This window comes from Periophthalmus magnuspinnatus, chromosome 8 (genome assembly GCF_009829125.3).
Source record: "Periophthalmus magnuspinnatus isolate fPerMag1 chromosome 8, fPerMag1.2.pri, whole genome shotgun sequence".
Lineage (NCBI taxonomy): Eukaryota > Metazoa > Chordata > Actinopteri > Gobiiformes > Gobiidae > Periophthalmus > Periophthalmus magnuspinnatus.
This window is the reverse complement of record NC_047133.1, coordinates 28,269,972-28,289,256: the sequence shown is the minus strand read 5'-3', so window position 1 is coordinate 28,289,256 and position 19,285 is coordinate 28,269,972. Positions and strand designations below refer to the sequence as shown.

At 40.6% G+C, this 19,285-nt stretch overlaps 1 protein-coding gene across 2 annotated transcripts in view; it reads right to left on the bottom strand.

The window, feature by feature from the left end:
- Positions 1-19,285, bottom strand: part of LOC117375570 (thyroid hormone receptor alpha) — a 118,797-nt gene that overhangs the window by 76,755 nt on the left and 22,757 nt on the right. For both annotated transcript variants that reach the window (XM_033971898.2, XM_033971899.2), the window contains exon 3: positions 17,109-17,990. The gene's annotated coding sequence lies outside the window, so the exon portion shown is untranslated. The remainder of the gene's footprint in view (positions 1-17,108; positions 17,991-19,285) is intronic.

The following is a 19,285-nucleotide window of genomic DNA, read 5'->3' as shown; positions in this document are numbered from 1 at the left end:
TGGACACCATTGCCCCGATGAAGGTTAAAATGGTTAAAGATAAGCAGAAAGCGCCATGGAGGAATGATGACTCGGTTAGGGCACAGAAAAGGAAGTGCCAGAAGGCCGAACGGGAATGGCGCAAGTCAAAGCTCCAGGTTCATTGTGAGATTTACAGAGAAAAGATGCACATGTACAACCAAGTTTATATAGAACAAGGGAGAGGTATTTTTCTGACATTATTGGAAGTTGCAGAAACAACTCTCGTGTCCTGTTTGCAATAGTAAACAGATTAAAGCTCTGCTGCCGTTAGAACTAATTTACACATCTAAGTGTAAACTGTTGTCACCAGTCTGAGTTCATCTACAAGCTGCCTTGATGTGTTATCTACAAAATTTCTAAAATCTGTGCTCAAGAGTTTGCTGTCACCACTTACTTGCATAGTTAACATGTCACTTCAATCCGGAACATTCCCAAGAGCTTTGAAAATTGCGGTTATCAAGCCTCTACAAAAGAGCAGTCTTGATGCCATGCCATCTAGAGTTTTGAGAAAAAAATGTAGATACAAATCAAAGGGGCCTGTGCCCCAGTATACCTGTAGGTCTAGTGACGTCCCTGATTCACACCATCCACAAACTCAGAGTTATCCACACACAGCACAGGGCTCAAGTGGTTCCTACAAACACAGAGGGAAACGTGAAAGACGAACAACATGGAGAAAGGCCTCTCTGCTTGTAGATATCTTGTAGATATCCAAAATGGATCTTCGATAGACTTAAGAGAGCTAAAACAGGACAACAAGGAATTTGAACCTAGAAGAAAAGGTGAATTGAGCATGAAATCCCGGTCTATTTCAAACCTACAAACACTTTTAAGACAGAAACTGGTTCACCCAAAGGACAAAACTCCAACCTGCAAACAAAGCGATGTGGTCTACTCCATTCAGTGTACTGAAGACTGCAGTGAGTGTTATATTGGAGAAACTAAACAGCCACTCCATAAGAGAATGTACCAACACCACTGCGAGAGCTCCTCGGATCCCCGGTCTGCTGTACATCTCCATCTCAAAGCCAATAACCACTCCTTTGAAGATAGTGAGGTACAGATCTTAGCCAAAGAAAATAGATGGTTTGAGAGGGGAGTTAAAGAAACATTTTTTGTTAGGAAAGACAATCTATCTTTGAACAGGAATGAGAGCCTTAAACATCATCAGTCTCCTTTATCTATCTCCTATCTATAACTCCATCCTCAGACCTATATCTAAGCAAAGAAAACAATAGGGTTAGGCGGTATGCTAATAGGTTTGAGAGCACCCATTAGGGACCCGGATGATTATGCTAAGTATGACTCAGGCACAGTTCACACTTGTGTAGTGTGAACTGTGGTCCCCAACCTTTTTATCACCGCGGACCGGCCAACACTAATGATTACACATGATACACATTTGACCCACAATTAAGTTAATAGCAGAATAAACCAAGCTTACCGATCAGGAACAGCATCCAGTCCATCAAACCATAAGGTCCCTCTACTCCTCAGTCCACCATGAGATCTTCACTCGGTTCCACGAACCACTGCGGGTCCGAGATGCCTCTAGTTTAACTTGTACAAACATCCACAGTGTCCTCGGTCGCGTACTTCCTTTGTTTTGTCCGTTTCGTCATGTTTAAAACGCAAAACTGCTGCGTAAAATTACGCAATACGCGCGCATAATTTTACACGCGGATCTTTATATCCAGTCTCATGTTTTTACGCGGAGAAGTGACGGAACAGATTTCACTTTCCTGCAGCAGATTGGACATGGAGGCTCTAACTTCCTTTGTGGACATAATTTCTTGACTGGATTATATTCTCTGGACGTTTACGGAACGAATGAGACCAACTTTGTGTGAATATGTTGATGTTTGACAGAACCAGAGCGCTCAATGGTAAGTGAAGTCCAAATCCACATTTCTGACTTCTCTGTAAAAACGTCTTTCGTGTTAGCACTGTGGTGATTCGAGGTGTAAATGGTTTACATATTCAGAAAGATGAATGCCGTAGCTTTCATTTGATGTGTAGATTGTTTGTGTGGGTGACGCAGAAATACACGTACATTGCTGCAAAGTTGTAACGTGTAACGCGGGCGGGCCGTCGGAACGCTAAGTGGTTAAGTTGTTGGTGCTCAAGAATCCGGTCATTTTTCAAAATAAAAGATTTTTCAAAATAAACGATTGTTCAGACTCGGATAATAAATACAACAGAAATAATTAATTATTTCTTGGACGGCCCGCGGCCCGGTACCAATTGATCCACGGACCGGTACCGGTCCGCAGCCCGGTGGTTGGGGACCACTGGTGTAGACCATTAGACCTAGCTAACAAACAGAAATAGTAAACAATAGGTATGTTAGTTTTAGTGTATTTAGGTCCTCCCTTCAGACAGATACAAGGCAGTGTCCACCAGTAATCTGATCAGAACTGAAAAAGAGGCTTAGATGAGCAGCAAAACATGTTCACTCCTACTTCCTATCTGTCCAGTTGACACATTTGGATTTTTCTTTCACTATTACCGTAGAAATAGTACTTCAAGTGGGTCTGCACAGTAGGACAATAGGGAACATCATCAACTGTATCTTTAAACAACAGCCAGATTGTGTTTGAGTCCCACAATGTGTCAGTCCACAAGACAATCCTAGAGCTAGATTTGTCCACAACATTATTCAAAAGAAGCTGATGTGGTATGAAAAAAATTTGTCCAATAAATGAATAGGGCATTTCAAGGCCGAGTTAAAGAGAACTCGCTCAAAATATACATTTTGGTCCATAAATTTAAGCCGACTCCGAATGTTAGAACATCAATGTTGCCGTCAATAGAGTAATTGCCTGGCATTCCCACACTGCTTTGTGTTAGCGTAGTTTTAAATGCACAGATGAGACACCAGGACCAGTGAAGGAATGTATCATTAACTAATACTATATGTGCAGACATGTACTTTGTTGTGTGAACCCGATGACTGGCACACAGGCTGTAAATAGATCATTCTAGACTGAGGCGCTGATATCTAAAGAAGAGGAAAGACCTTCCTCTGGGTTAGCAGAGCTGCGTACAATGTGTTCTGAATCTGTATGCTGCAACAGGGATTTAATAACCACCGTTGCTCTACTTCTATAAAAGCATAAACAGCAATCTATAAAACTTGATAGTAAAGATTGCAATACTTTAATTGAAAATCTTTGTTTTTGTATGCTAATGAATGAATGAGAATAAATTGGGACAACATTATAGGAGACTTTAAATATTAGTGATGATGTCTGACAAGGCAGGATTTTCTCGCCATTTTAAATATACTGTAAATATTGATGATCTGTCTACTGGGTTAAATAGCCGGAAAACCAGCTCTGTCTTTGGAACCAGGGTCATTAATCACCTCATGTATGTGGGTGATTTTGAGATCATTAACCCTTACCAGTGCTGGGAGGAAGAGTGATTAAACGTCCATTGAAAATGTGGGAGACAAGTTGAAATTTAATCTCACAAAGAGTAACATAATGGTAAATGGTCACATTTTTCTATAGTGCTTTTCCACCTTCAAGGCACTCAAAGCACTTTACAACAAGGAACCGCTCAACCAATGATGTTTTTATGTCGAGAGCGGGATTTGAACCGCCAACCTTGGAATCAGTGGACAAACACTCTACCAACTGAGCTACTGTCGCCCCAGATTAGGAGAAGTAAAGAAGTTAAACTCTCCTGTTTTATGTAAGCAGCCTCGTGTGCCTACTAAAGAGTCCAAATACATTGGTCATGGTGTAATAGATGACTGGTGTGATGACTGAGACATCGAGAGGCAGTACTATAAATTGCATGCCCATGCTGCATTTTCCTGTTTTAGGTCAATTAGGATTACTAAAATTATTTCTATTAACTAAATGCCAGAATAATGAGAGAAGGATTTTTTAAATACAGTTTTTCATTACTTTCTTCAAAGTCAGATGTTTACATATAGTAATAACTATGCCTTTAAACAATTTGGAAAACCTAAATCAGGGGTGCTCAGACTTTTTCAGTATGTGAGCTACTTTTAAAATGATCAAGTCTGAAAGATCTACCACCTAATACAAAAATGTTAAACATATATTTGTTTGTAAATGTATTATGAATTCTTACATGTACAGTGCATTTTGATGTACCTTGCACAACCTCATGAGATAATACTGCACAACACAATTGAACTTCTTACATGTTCATAATTACTTGAATGATGATTACTGCTCTGTTGACTTGCACTGAATGGAATCAGTGAGGGATGCATAGTTCATGCATTTTTCGTTTGAAAGCGATAACAGAGCTAATCATGTTGATTATGGGTTTGTCTTTTTTTATAGCCATAAAAATCATGTTAAACGAAGTATCAGAATTTACTGAATTTTTTCACACAACTAACTCTATTTTACACATCCACCTGTATTTTTTCTTTTACGCATCGAATAAATGAAAATCCCCGCAGCACCCGCGCTCTCATTCGAGGGACAACAGAGGCAGATTACCGTAATGATGGTAAAATATTTAGATAGCCCCATGTCTCCGCTTTGAGACGCCGTTTGAATTTACATGAGAGCACGACTGGGCGCGGAGTTACGCTGCTGGAAAGTCCGCAACCCACTCTATCGGCGACGATAGGATCCGACGCTATAGGTTTAAGTATAAACAAGCGCGAGTTAGCTGACCTAGATGATGATGCTGTGTCTTTGGAAACTTCTGGTAGATTTGTTGACAACATCTGAGTTAAGTAAGATCCATACCGGTGGATGTATTTGAAGACACGCCCGAAACACGCTGCTTTGTGTAACATCATGGGAAAGTCAAAAGAAATCAGCCAAGATATCAGGAAGAGTGGTGTGGACTTGCACAAGTCTGGTTCATTTTTGGGTGCAATTTCCAGATGCCTGAAGGTGCCACATTCCTCTTTTAATTATATGTAAGGACAAAAGCAAAAGACTTTGTGAAGATGCTGCTGAAGCTGGTAAGAGTGTGTCATTATCCACAGTGAAACAAGGACTGTACCAACATGGGCTGAAAGGCAACTCTTCCAGGAAGAAGCCATTACTCCAACGAAAAAAAAAAAAAAAAAAAAGCCAGATTACTGTTTGCAAATGCACACAGGGACAAAAATCTTAATTTGTGGAGACATGTCCTGTGGTCTGCTGAAACAAAAAGGTAACTGTTTGGCCATAATGAGCATGGTTACATTTGGAGGAAATACTTGCAAGGCTGACAACACCATCCCAACTGTGAAATACAGGGGTGGCAGCATCATGCTGTGGGTTTGTTTTGCTGCAGTAGGGACTGGTGCACTTCACAAAATAGATGGCATCATGAGGAAAGAATATTATGAAGCATGAAGCAACATCTCAAGACATCAGTCAGAAAGTTAAAGCTTGGGTGCAAATGGGTCTTTCAAATGGACAATGACCTGAAGCATACTGCCAAACTGGTGTGTGTGTGTGTGTGTGTGTGGGGGGGGGGGGGGGGGGGTATGCATATGTATATGTGTATGTATATTTGATTTAGGTCTAAGCCCCACATTTCTGTTCAAATAAGGATTCTTTCCTCACAAGAATTGCCTCTTTAACTCCCCTTTCAAACCAATTATTTTCTTTGGCTAAGATCACCAACAGTATCTTCAAAGGAGTGGATAGAGGCTTTGAGATGGAGATGCAGCCCACAGCAGACTGGGGCCCTAAGGGGTTCTCACAACAGTGTTGGTGCATTCTCTTATGGAGTGGCTGTTTTGTTTCTCCAATATAACATTCACTGCAGTCTTCACTACAATGAGTGGAGTGGACCATATTGCTTTGTTTGTGGCTTGGGATTTTGCCCTCTGATGAACCAGTTTCTGTTATATGTTATGACATATAAAGTTTTATGTTTGCATTATAAGGGAAAGTAAATGGTACAAAATCTTCTGTTGACAGTAATGCACATACTACTATGCAAAAGGTAAATTAACTGAGCTACAGTGCGTAGGCTTGGATGGATTTATGTGCAGGCGCTGAATTTAGGAAGATGTGTGTGAACTACAAATCCTTACAATATAATTAGTGTGAGTGCTATAAATACTTTAAAAAGACAAATTCACCCAATCAACTCTTCAACTTTTCTACCAATAGGATAATTATGCAAATTTCAATTAAGATGAGGCAGCCATGAGCTCTTCTTTTATAAAACAGTCCCTTCACGACTTCACTAGGACATATACGTCTTGAACAGTGCACTGCAGTGGGCCCATATATGTGATAGCGTACATAGGGATATGTACAGAGCTTCTGATTTAAAGAATGCTGACACTCCCCTACCCCCATGCGCTCAGCCCTTAATATTTTAGACGTATGAGGGCTTTCTGCTGATGGGGCCAAAAAGCACAATCTGCACATTGTGTCATTTAGGTTCAACAACTCTATCTCATAAAAAATCATAGAGCACATTTTTAAGACCAGAGGAGTCTCCACAAGTCGGTCCAGCAGCAATACTTTGAATCTCCCTTTTCACACTAATGTACTGTAGTAAAATGGAGTAAATACCTGCAGTTGTTGATTTTAGCATAAATTATATTAAAACCATGCAGCCGGGAAAGGGTCCGGAGTAAAATGTTCCTTATTGTGCAAGGGGCAGGACTGTTCTCAGACCATCTTTGTTTTCATATTTTGATTAACCTCAACTTAAGGAGGTTTTCGTTGGTGCTCAACACAATGTTTAAAGCTAAGGCTTTTGTAAATATCAGTATAATTTTCCTTCAAAACATCAAAAACATATACATACTTCATGTCAGTCCATATTTCATGAATATAAGCAATACGATTTATATAAAAATGCCTAAATTCCAGCAAGCTGATCACCAACAATATAGTAACAAATCTCGCTATGTGGATCAGATGGAATTTTCTCCAAGCAGAGTTTGGCTTTCTTAGGAAATTACTTTGTTGTCCTTTCTAATATCTTTTTTTAAGGGGTTAGGAGACAGTAAAGCATGCAAAGATCCAATTAACAGGTGTGAGGACTTCGATAAAACAAGATCATTTTCTATTGTTGCTTCATTTCAATTGTTTTATGCCCAATAAAACTGACTAGCGTGTTTAGGGGGTGAAATGTGTATTAAATGTGTGAGCAGTGTAATTTTCCTTGGAACTATTCTCCTGGGTCTAGATGCAAAGAATCGTTATATCCACACACCTTAAATAAATAATGTATACCATGCATGCATGGGTACTTGTTTCACTGTGTCTCTCCTATAGAGCTGTGAAAAGGAAAGCACATTTGTATGGTGAGGTCAAAGCACAGTGAAATGTACCAACAGATGTTTACAAAGCCAGCTGTTGTTGTGATGGTCAATGCATAAACATATCTGCAGCCAAAAGTGCTTTGTGCAGCCTGACCTACTTCACAGGGCTGCAATGTACTATATCATACATGTTTTAACAGCAACAGACTTGTGGTCAACAGGAGAAAGTACGGATTAAAAAGGGAACCCAGGGATAGTTTATTAAACACCCTGCTTTGTGGGAATAGTATTAAATACAGTCGGTATTTACAAAAAAAGTGAAGTTCTGGCTGGAGAATGCAATACAGGTATTACTGCACTAAACAAAGGCCAATACAGCAGGGTTCTACAACATGATAAAAGTCTGCTTAGTGGGACTTAAGAGTGATCAAGTCAGGCAGACTTGACAATAAATATTACACATTTAAAATAACAAAATTCTCTCAATAAGTTTGTGAAACTTTTGAAACCAATTAGAGGAAAGGAGGTTAGAGTGCCCATGTGTCTGCTAGTCACATGGTGGCCTATAACAGGCATGTGGAGGACTAGCCTCCTCTGCTGATAACACTACAGCACTGACTGAGTGCTGACTGACATATTGGCTGAGGAGAGGATACTTGGGCTCCTCCAGATTAGAAACGCTTCTTCCTTTTGTCATGTTAGCAGACCGGACACTGGTGCAGAAAATCTGAAGAGACACTTTTCTCCATATAATAAGTGTGGTTTCCCTGTTCCATATTTCGCTGTGTAAACCCCAGAGTATTCCCCTTTACACTGAGTGGATTCAGCCCTGTTCCAGACTTGTGGTTCCTATCACTGTGATTTTTCAGGTGGAAACATTCTCACTGAACCCTATATGCACTCCCGCAATGTCCACACCAACTCTCTTTCCATATATGAGCACACATTCATAAAATGTGATTTGATTTTCTCAACTTTAAAGATTAAACATATAATAGTCAATGACATTTTGTCATTTTATACATTTAAGTTTGGTCTTTGCTATAGCATTGCATGTTACTGGCCAGCATTTACTTACTGTTTGGTGTTCATGTCCCATTGCACTGATTCAAATGGATTTGACAAGAAAATTTATCTGAGATTAAACTAGTGTTTTCATGATGAAAAAAAGGTACCTCAATTTCAATACTAAGGAATAGATTTGATTCTCAATTCCTACTTTTGATACCACAATTATAATAATAAAAAAAAACAACACACTCTTTACTTGCTGCACAATTCCCGGCATATGTAAAGTCAGAATGCTCGCCATGAGCCGGGATGTTCCTCCAGTCCCTCCCTCTTGTCCCTCCCTCTGATTAGTGTGGGTCGGAGGGCTCTGCTACTGCTCCCTCTGTGTGCATGCAGAGCCCATGGGATTTTTAATGCTCTTAGAGTAAATTATGATTGACAAAAGATAATAGTGTTGGTTCTGCTGGATTTAAGCACTGCCTTTGACACAATATACCACACTATTCTTTTACCTCGCCTGAAACACCTCGGCCTCTCTGGTGCTGTTCACAAATAGTTCACATCCTATCTCACAGATAGAACATTTATGGTGAGTGTAGACATATGTTCCTTCCAGGACGATAAAATGACATGTGGTTTGATTTGATACAATATTTAATAGCCATTATGAAAATAATGGGTTAGGGGCTACCCTAGTTTTGATCCTTATCCCCCTTATACACTAGAATAAATGGTAGCATACAGTCTCAAAATAATGTTGAATCTCGGGATGGGACGATATACGATAATATTGTTTATCGCGATAAAATAGGTCCGCAATTAATCATTCGTGGCATTTTTTAATAATCGTGATCATCGCGCACGATTATAATCGCCTTTACAGCACCACACTGCCTCATGTTTCTAGTTCCAATACAACATTTAGATGTTAGTTCTGGTGTTTGTCCACTCTGTCATAGTAATGACACTTGTTAGCTTCTGTGCTTATCTCTGTCATTGTTGATATCTGGCAGAATATAGTTCAGACAAAGTCTGATCCATAACACTCCACAGGAACGTCACCCGTGCCTACAGATGAGATGCTAATGTGTGCACATCTTATATTTTTACCTACAATAATGCAAACTGTCTATTGTTTAAAAGGTGTTTTATTCTGCAAATTAAGTCTAATTCATACAGCTGAATACAAATGTGCCAGAGCGCATGGTCCGAATGCTCACTATGTGCACAGAAGCAATGCTAACGATTATACATGGTATATTTTACCTACAATTAAGTCAATAGCAGAATAAACCATGCTTACCGATCGAGAACAGCATCCAATCCATCAAAAAATAAGGTCCTTTACTCCTGAGTCCACTGTGGGATCTTTACTCTTTGCCATGAACCGCTCCGGGTCCGAGATGCCTCTAGTATAACTTGTACAAACATCCACAGTGTCCTCGATCACGTACTCTTTGTTTTGTCCGTTTCGTCATGTTTAAAACGCAAAACAACAGTTTGTAAAATGCGCCATTATGCACAGATTTCTGCATCCACTCGGCTTTGGCCGTTTCCCAATTCGCCAAAGTGCCTTAAATGCATCGTTCTAAGTGTTCGTCGACAGGCACTGCGTCACTTCCGTCACGAAAAGGACTGATCCATTTCGACAACATGGCATTGAGGGGTACACATTTTCCTCCGGGTACGTCCGTTTACGGAAAACCATGGCATGTGATACATCATCCTGTTCCGCTGCTCATTGGCTGTAAGGGGAAAACGTCACTAAAAGTGTGTGATGTAATTGGTTGGATTCTACAAGGGGAAGAGTGGGGTGTAAACTTTCAGTCATCTGTAGCACTGATTCGCTGTCTGCAGCCTCAGTAACCCACAACCCCCACCTTATTGGCCAACACTGGTGTCAATCACAAGCTAACACGTGTGTTTAGCACCGAACAAAGTTGCCGCTGTCAGAAGTTTATTATGCCTGAAATATTTTCCTGAGTACTTTCCTGCAGCAGATTGGACATGGAGGGTCTTATTTTGTGGACATAATTTTTTGACTGGATTATATTCTCTGGACCTTTACAGAACAAATGAGACCAACTTTGTGTGAATATGTTGATGTTTGACAGAACCAGAGCGCTCAATGGTAAGTGAAGTCCAGATTCACACTTTGCGACTTTTCTATAAAAACGTCTTTCCTGTCAGCACTGTGGTGATTGCAGGTGAAAATAGTTTACATATCCAGAAAGACAAGCGCCACAGCTTTAATTTCCTGGTTCCACTCCTACCTCTCAGATCGCTCTCAGTTTATTCAGCTCAAGTCATTCACCTCACACCCCTTCCCTGTCACATCAGGTGTTCCTCAGGGTTCTGTCCTCGGTCCTCTGCTCTTTCTAATCTATCTTCTCCCCCTTGGTTCCATCTTTAGAAAACACCACATTCACTTTCACTGTTACGCGGATGACACCCAGCTCTACATTTCCAGTAAACCCAACTCTACACTTCCACCCTCTTCCCTGACAGACTGCCTCACAGAAATACAAACCTGGTTCACCTCAAACTTCCTCAAACTTAACGGCAATAAAACAGAACTCTTACTTGTCGGCACCAAATCCACCCTTAGCAAAATAAATCCTTTTTCCATATCTATTGATGGCTCCTCTATCTCCCCCTCCCCTCAGGTAAAGAGTCTGGGTGTCATCCTCGACAGCACACTTTCCTTCACCTCCCATATCAACAACATCACCCGGTCCGCCTATTTCCACATCAGAAACATCCACCGCCTCCGTCCCTCACTCACCCCACACACCACCGCCATCCTCATCCATAGCCTGGTCACTTCTCGTATTGATTATTGCAATTCTCTTTTGTTCGGACTCCCACAGAAATCACTCCATAAACTCCAACTGGTCCAAAACTCAGCTGCCCGCATTATCACACACACACCCTCCCATCACCACATCACACCTGTCCTGCAACAGCTCCACTGGCTCCCCATCACGCACCGCATACACTACAAAATCATACTCCTCACATACAAAGCTCTCCACAACCTGGCCCCTCCATACCTGTCTGACCTCATTCACATCTCCACACCCGCCCGCTCCCTCCGCTCCTCCTCTTCCCTGCACCTCACTGTCCCTCCTGCCCGTCTTGTCACTATGGGGAGCAGAGCCTTCAGCTGCTCTGCTCCCCAGCTCTGGAACTCCCTCCCTCACGACCTCCGCAACACACACTCACTCCCACACTTCAAATCTAAACTCAAAACTTATCTGTTTAGAAAGGCCTTCTCATCCTGACCACTCTGACCATAACTGCTCTGTCTTTTAATCTATATTTGTTTTTAAATGTATTTTTAATCATTTTACATTGTTCTATTTGTATTGTGTATGTGTGTATATGTGTACGGCGACCTTGAGAGCCTTGAAAGGCGCCTAACAAATAAAATGTATTATTATTATTATTATTATTAATTTGATGTGTAGATTGTTTGTGTGGGTGACGCAGAAGTGTATGTACATTGCTGTAAAGTTGTAAAGTAGGCCCGGGCCGTCGGAACGTTAACAGGTTAAACCCCTTAGAATTCCAGGTCATTTTGGTGAAATTGCCTTTGTTCTGACCTCTCCAAATTAAAATAATCACCATTATTGAACCCTCAGTAGTAAATGCACAAGTTTGGGGTGTTTGTAAAGGTAACACCCTATAGTTTTACCCACAGGTGTCAGAATCAGTGCAAGTTTGTCTGCTGAGCATTTATACACTTTGGAACACACATTAAAAACAATTTTTCTCATCCTCGCTAAAATTTTTTTGTGAAAATGAAGGTGTAGAAAGCTGCAGTAGGTAGCTGGGGCCAAAAATACACTATATCTCAACTGACAAGATTGTTGACCACTTACATTTCAAATTTGAGGTCAATACCTATAAAAATGAGAGTTTTACAATCATTTTATCATGAGTAAGTCCAGGCCTCTCCAAACCTATCCGAATGAAGGCATTTGGAGAACGTTTGGAAAAAGTGCAAGAACTTTTGAATGTTTCAAACCACAGACATCAAGGGCTCTACTGAAAGCTCACACTGAGAGGAATCTGTATCTGCACACCCAGCTGCTCTATTACTGTACATTTATATATCTTATCAAAACACAATATAAAATGTATATTTGTATATAAAATATAGTCAAAACAAGTGCCATGGGTCAAAATAAATATATATTTACAAACCACACACTGCAGAGGGGGGTGCAGCTAATGCTAATTACACATGATTACACATGATACACATTTGACCCACAATTAAGTTAATAGCAGAATAAACCAAGCTTACCGATCAGGAACAGCATCCAGTCCATTAAAACATAAGGTCCCTCTACTCCTCAGTCCACCATGAGATCTTCACTCGGTTCCACGAACCACTCCGGGTCCGAGATGCCTCTAGTTTAACTTGTACAAACATCCACAGTATCCGTGGTTGCGTACTTCCTTTGTTTTGTCCGTTTCGTCATGTTTAAAACGCAAAACTGCTGCGTAAAATTACGCAATACGCGTGCGGATCTTTATATCCAGTCTCATCTTTTTACGCGCGCAGCAAACTCTGTCTGTTTACAGTAAACCACTGCATGTCATGCATCAGCGTGTTCTGCAGTTCATGGGCTTTAAGAGGAAAACATCACTAAACGTGTGTAATGTAACAGCTTGATTCTACAAGGGGGAGAGTGGGGCGTACTCTTCCAGTCATCTGTAGCTCTCATTCACTGTCCGCGGCTCCAGTAACCTACAGCCCCCACCTTATTGGCCAACTTTGGTGTCAATCACAAGCTAACAAGTTTGTTTTGCGCTGAGGAACAAAGTTGGCGCTGTCAGGAGTTTATTATGCCTGAAACTGACAAAAGAAATGCAGAGAAGTGACAGAACAGATTTCACTTTCCTGCAGCAGATTGGACATGAAGGCTCTAACTTCCTTTGTGGACATAATTTTTTGACTGGATTATATTCTCTGGACCTTTACGGAACGAATAAGACCAACTTTGTGTGAATATGTTGATGTTTGACAGAACCAGAGCGCTCAATGGTAAGTGAAGTCCAAATCCACATTTCTGACTTCTCTGTAAAGACGGCTTTCCTGTCAGCACTGTGGTGATTCGAGGTGTAAATGGTTTACATATTCAGAAAGATGAATGCCGTAGCTTTCATTTGATGTGTAGATTGTTTGTGTGGGTGGCGCAGAAATACACGTACATTGCTGTAAAGTTGTAACGTAAAGGCGGGTCGTCGGAACGCTAAGTGGTTAATAATTATCGCGATAATATCGTTAATCGTGATTATTTTGGCCACAATCATCGTGAGTCTATAATTTAATATCGTCCCATCCCTAGTTGAATCTCACTAGAAACTGCTGTTCATCTTATTCTGGAAGTTGGGAGTTCTGCCATTATGATTTGGGTTGCATTATTTTGCATGGGGCTGCCTATCTTGACAGTAAATTAGTTCTATAGGGACTACAAAGCTATTTTAAAGCCTCCCAGAGAATTGGTGTATTGTTGACATTTTACACAAACCAACCTACTTTATATTATATTTTAGTGGCAAAACTTTCCCAAATTCTCCATTTAAATGAAAAGGATTCCCACGTAACTGGAAGTGCCACCATAAAGAAAGTGAGATTTAATCTCATTTACGGCAAAAGTGGCCAGGGCGGAATAAGATCAATAGAAAGGACTTAAGAGCATTAAATGGGTAAGAAGAGAATGTTGCCTCTGCATATGTGCTATAACATAACCTACTGAGGCTATTTGCAACTGTAATGCAAATTGTGATTCTTACACCATAACTATTGTTCATTTAAAATGTCTTAATGTTGACATCTCTTCCTCCTCTGTGTATATGTGGTTGTTTGCCCTCTCTAATGTGCAAGAGTATTTTCCTCAGTATGTGGAATGTACCAGTACATTCAGCACACACAGGACACACATCTTGCTCATATTCTCTGAGAGCCTGGGGATGACTCATGCAATGTTCCAATTTGATGTACCTATATCTGGAGCCACAGAGCGGGCGAAAGCCAGGCTATGACTCATTTATACTGCCATTCCATACTCCCTGCACACAAAGCACATTCAGTCTGCCCCTATGTGCTCTTTAAAGCCCATGAAACTAAGCAACACATATGACCCCATACGCACTCATACAAGCCCAACCACTGGCCTAGATACAGGAGTTGGTGTGGACTTGCGTGACACACAGAGCTGCCATGTGATTGGCTGGGATGGTCGATGCATTCTCTGCTACAGGTGGCAGAGGAAGGTTGCGTGCTGCTGTGGTAACAAGCTGCAGAGGGCGTAGTGGTGCAGGGATGTGAGGAGACTAGCAATGATCATCGGATGGTATAGACAGGGTGGGGGGAGGGGCCCGGGGCTGTCTGAGGTAACACATGTCCTCGTTCATCCTCCACTACATTCACATATTTCATTCTCTGTACAGCTTCGCTCGGCCATACTGTGCACAAAGCCCAAACAATCTGCTCTCATGACAAATGAGACAAAGCTAGATTAGAGCCTAACGCATATAAACTGCATTTTAAATCTACAACAAAAAACAGACAGAGGGAATAATGTGAAGATGAGTTTAGAAAAGTAGGCCACCTCAGTTGCAAGCAAAGTTCACTCTAAAGAAATGTGGAACACTTTGTTCTTGTTTCTTTAACTCTTCAACCTCATTTTGGATGTGCTTCAGATTTTGCTACTGTATTACTATTATTATCACCATCCAAAAGTTCTGTTTTTCCCCCAACTCTAAAGATGATGTGATTAGAATCACTATAGGCATTTCAATTCCATTGTATTTGATAGTGGCATTTATTAATGTTAAACATTATTAAACAATGATAACCTCTTTGGGGAATATAAAGTATTTCTGATAATGTAGAGTACTTTTCTCAACCCTTCAATCATATAGCAGATGGCATGTACATGTACTGATAGTCTAGCTGTTGAGGGATACAAATGTACAGACAGACTCTTACATCTACAAGAAAAATGTACATTTTACTATTGGCCAAAACATGTCTAATTTTTGTCACAGGAGAGATACTCCGGAACTGAACTCGTAATCTCTGTGATGTAAGAATCAGGGGTAAGAATCAGTATCATCTTCAGCAGACAACGGCGGCTGAAGATATGGCCCCCCATCTGTATAGATTCAAACTCCATTAGTCTATTATTACATCCTACTCTGCACTTATATGACAAAGAATCTTCAACACATCCATCAAATTAAGAGCCAGAGAAATCGGTGGAAACCACGCCTTATCCACTATAGTTCCTATAGTTTTGCCAAGGCAATGCACTAATGCACTTTCAGACTTGGCAGGCTTAATAAAGGAGCCACACTCTTTCAGCTTTCATTTTCATGAGCATTCACAGTCACCTAGCCAAATGCAGAAAACACTACTTGGCCAAATTCATACTACGTTAAGTATATATTACGTTTTAATACCATTTTTATAATGCCACTTCACTCACTTTTTATATCCACAAGCCCCTTGTGACTATATGATGTCTTGTCCTGCTGCCAATGACAGAGTGTGCATACAAAAATAGCTGTTTGAATTCCATTAGCTAAAGTTAGCTCCCCGTCACTACCCCTTTAAACTGACCATTGTATCTAGAGGCTAGAGTGTAAACACACAGCATGAATCTAAGACAGACTAGTCTGTGATGAAGGTCGTAATAAATGCTAAACATGTGATCTTATGGCTACAGTGACAATTCGACAGCTACACCTTTAGCCTCAGCAATGTTTCACCATCTAGAACATGAGAAAGTTCAAATGTGCCATATATTTTCTTTGTTGTACCTTTTCCATGACTTTCAACTACTTTGATATTTAATATCACTTTTGTTTTAAATTGTGTAAAAGCATGGAAAATAGCTTATGGGTGATGCTCATCTCGTAGAGTTAGAAGTGGGATGGGAAGCATGTTAAACTGTATGCTAGAACCACTATTAGCGGCACAACACTTGCACAGAGCATCTCACAGTATGGGGAACGCCCACCTCGCATCCCTCCTCCACCTTCGTGTAGGCCTATGTATTTGTATATTGTCTGATAAGATTCACAAGTCAATAATTCAATACAGGGTTACATGTCATAGCACTAACAACCAGCATCTTACACTGTAGTGATTCAGATCAGTCCATTTAGGTTTATTTAAACTGGTTTTATTCAAAGAAGATAGCCACCCAAAGTTACTATTCTGTTCATTATGTACACTGTTTTGGAATTAAGAATAAATCACCTTTGTGATGGTTGTCAATAAATGAATTAAAATAATTGGACTGCTTACTTCATATATGCATACATGGGGCCAGAGATAGTTCATGTTGATGAGTCTTATATACTTGCATACTCTACCTAACTATCCAAAACTTCCAAATACTTTCTGTGTGGTATAATTGTAAAAATAGGACAATTCCCTCCTGAAATATGTTTGCATAAACTTCAATGGCCTAGACTCTAAATGTAGACTTCCTATCACATGTTTTGTTCTAAATATCATGCCTCTTTACAGCTAAGCACTTCTCCCTCCTCCACTGAATCTCTGTCCTACTACATCCTACTACCTATAATCTAATAAGGCAGAAATGCCATTTAAATGTCAGTTATTGATATAAAGAAATGCAAATATAGCATTGGAATTATTAAAACTGCAGACCTGATCTTTCTTTAATGACAGGATTGAGGAGAAAGAATACCCTCATCTATACTATATTACTTTTATATACGGCCTGGCTTTTTCTGTTGCGAGAGCTCCACAGCAGGAAGTAAATGTCAGGCCATAAACACACGTAGGAAATGAGGGGAAAAGACTTACCATTGCATTCTTCTCTTCACTTCAAATGCTGGCTTGTTTTTCTGAAGGTATGGGTCTGGTGTAGTTGTGCCTTCCCCTGAGTTGAGTGAATATGGACACGTGTTGATGAATGCTACAGGGCAACTGCTGTGAAGCTTCCGGCTGGTTCAACTCCTGAGTGCTGTAGCTTGTTCTCCGGGAGGCCTCCTTGGCTACTGTTGCTGTACCTCTGCCTCTAAGGCAAATGGGCAGATACTGAGGTGTAGAGAAGTAATGCACTGAGCAAGTCGCTGTTCCCTTCTGTGTCTTGAGGTATATTGTAATAGCCTACCAGAAATATTGTTATCATTACAACCAGTGGATGATATTACAGTGAGTGTGTAGCTGCCGGTGGGTGGTAGCTATGCTTTCTTGAGGTTCATGTGTGTTTTTATCAGAGAGCTGTCAGATAAGTCAAAGGTCGCAGGTGGTGGTCACAGTTGTGGTGTTGTGAGTTTGAGAGGCAACTGCGGTTCTGTCACGCTTCCAGCACAGAGAGGTCAGAGTTGTGGAGTTGTTTCCAGTAGGTTGGCTGTCGGTGGAAGAGGTAGGCAGTGGGACACTTTCCCTGAGGTATAGGGATAGTATGATGCACAATAAAGTAAGAGAGATACGATAGCAGAAAATAAATTCCCTATTGTGTTTTTTTTTCTTTCTCTTGGAGGTAGAAAGTCGAGTAGAGGGCTTTGACTGGATCTGAGAAAGGTGAGAGGTTGACTGTGAGGTACTGCTGTTGTATCAATGTTTGTGTTGTCTTCACTCGGGGATCTCTTAAATGAAAATGCTGGTACTTGTCCAGTGTCCATCAGAGAAGGTGTGAGCTCTGCCTGTTCACATGTGGGAGGCCTTTGTCTTTAGAAGCACCTACACAAGACAAAAGAAACAAGTGGGTTAGGTCAGGGAGCAGCAGTAGATGCTTTCATTCTGCCCTTCAAAGATAACATATTAAATGAAATAATAAATACATACAGAACTCTAATTCTAATTCCTAATTGTACAACATTTACAAACAACAACAACAACAACAAAAAACTGAGATTACTAAACTCAAACTGAACTCAAAATGGAGGGCTATTTCTGACACTATCACATGCCAAAATGTGCATATAGTATCATTTTATAAGGGTCTTTTAATCCAGTAAAAAGTGACTTTGGTAAAATGTACTGCAGCTCTTCTGAGATGCTCAGATGGAAAATTGTGTGAAGATAAAAAAACACTTTGTGTCAGTTTCCTCAGTGGCACCAAAACAAACCACTACAGACAAACATAAGCAAACACACAGAGACCACATCGCACACAGGGCACCTACCCCAAGTATCAATACGCTCTGTAAGACTTACTAAGATACAGTAGGACAACAATAGTAAAGAATATCAAAGAAAACAAAATATGTCAAACAACTTCTGGGGATGATGAGACAACTGCAAATGGTTTCATACTGTGACTGACAATAGAGGGCTAAATTGGTTACAATAATTTGCTATGCAGCAACATTGCACTTGCTACATTAATAATGGTTCAAGTTCTGACTTTCTGTTTATGTAGCACTAATTTAAATAACAAGCTTCACTTTCACTTTCAAATATTATTGGAATTATTGTCTCCACCAGTGTAATCGACCTACTGCTACTACTACACAGTTAGCAGTGTTTATAAATGAGGCAACAAAAACACACTTTGGAAGGTCAAAAGTACACAAAAGCACACAAAGCCACAGTCGAAACATGTTATGGCCAACAATATACAGCACTTGTCCTTTATGCAAAGTGGCTACTGGCAACACAATTTGAATGAACACAATGTACAGACAGATTCCCTGTTAATCTAGTTCCATCTGTGCATGCTACTCTTGGGCTGTGTCTGTCTGTCTGTGTGTCTGTGTCTGTGTGTGGGGCTGTGTCTGCCTGTGTGTGTATCTGTGTGTGTATCTGTGTGTGTGTCTGTCTGTGTGTGTGTCTGTCTGTGGGTGTGTGTGTGTGTGTGTCTGTGTGTGGGTCTGTGTCTGTGTGTGGGTGTGTGTCTGTGTGTCTGTCTGTGTGTCTGTGTGTCTGTCTGTGTGTGTCTCTCTCTCTGACAAACTTGATGCCACAGTAATTCTTATTACATTATTAGTATTCTTACTGGCACTTTACCAGTGAAAACTTCCAACAGATAAATA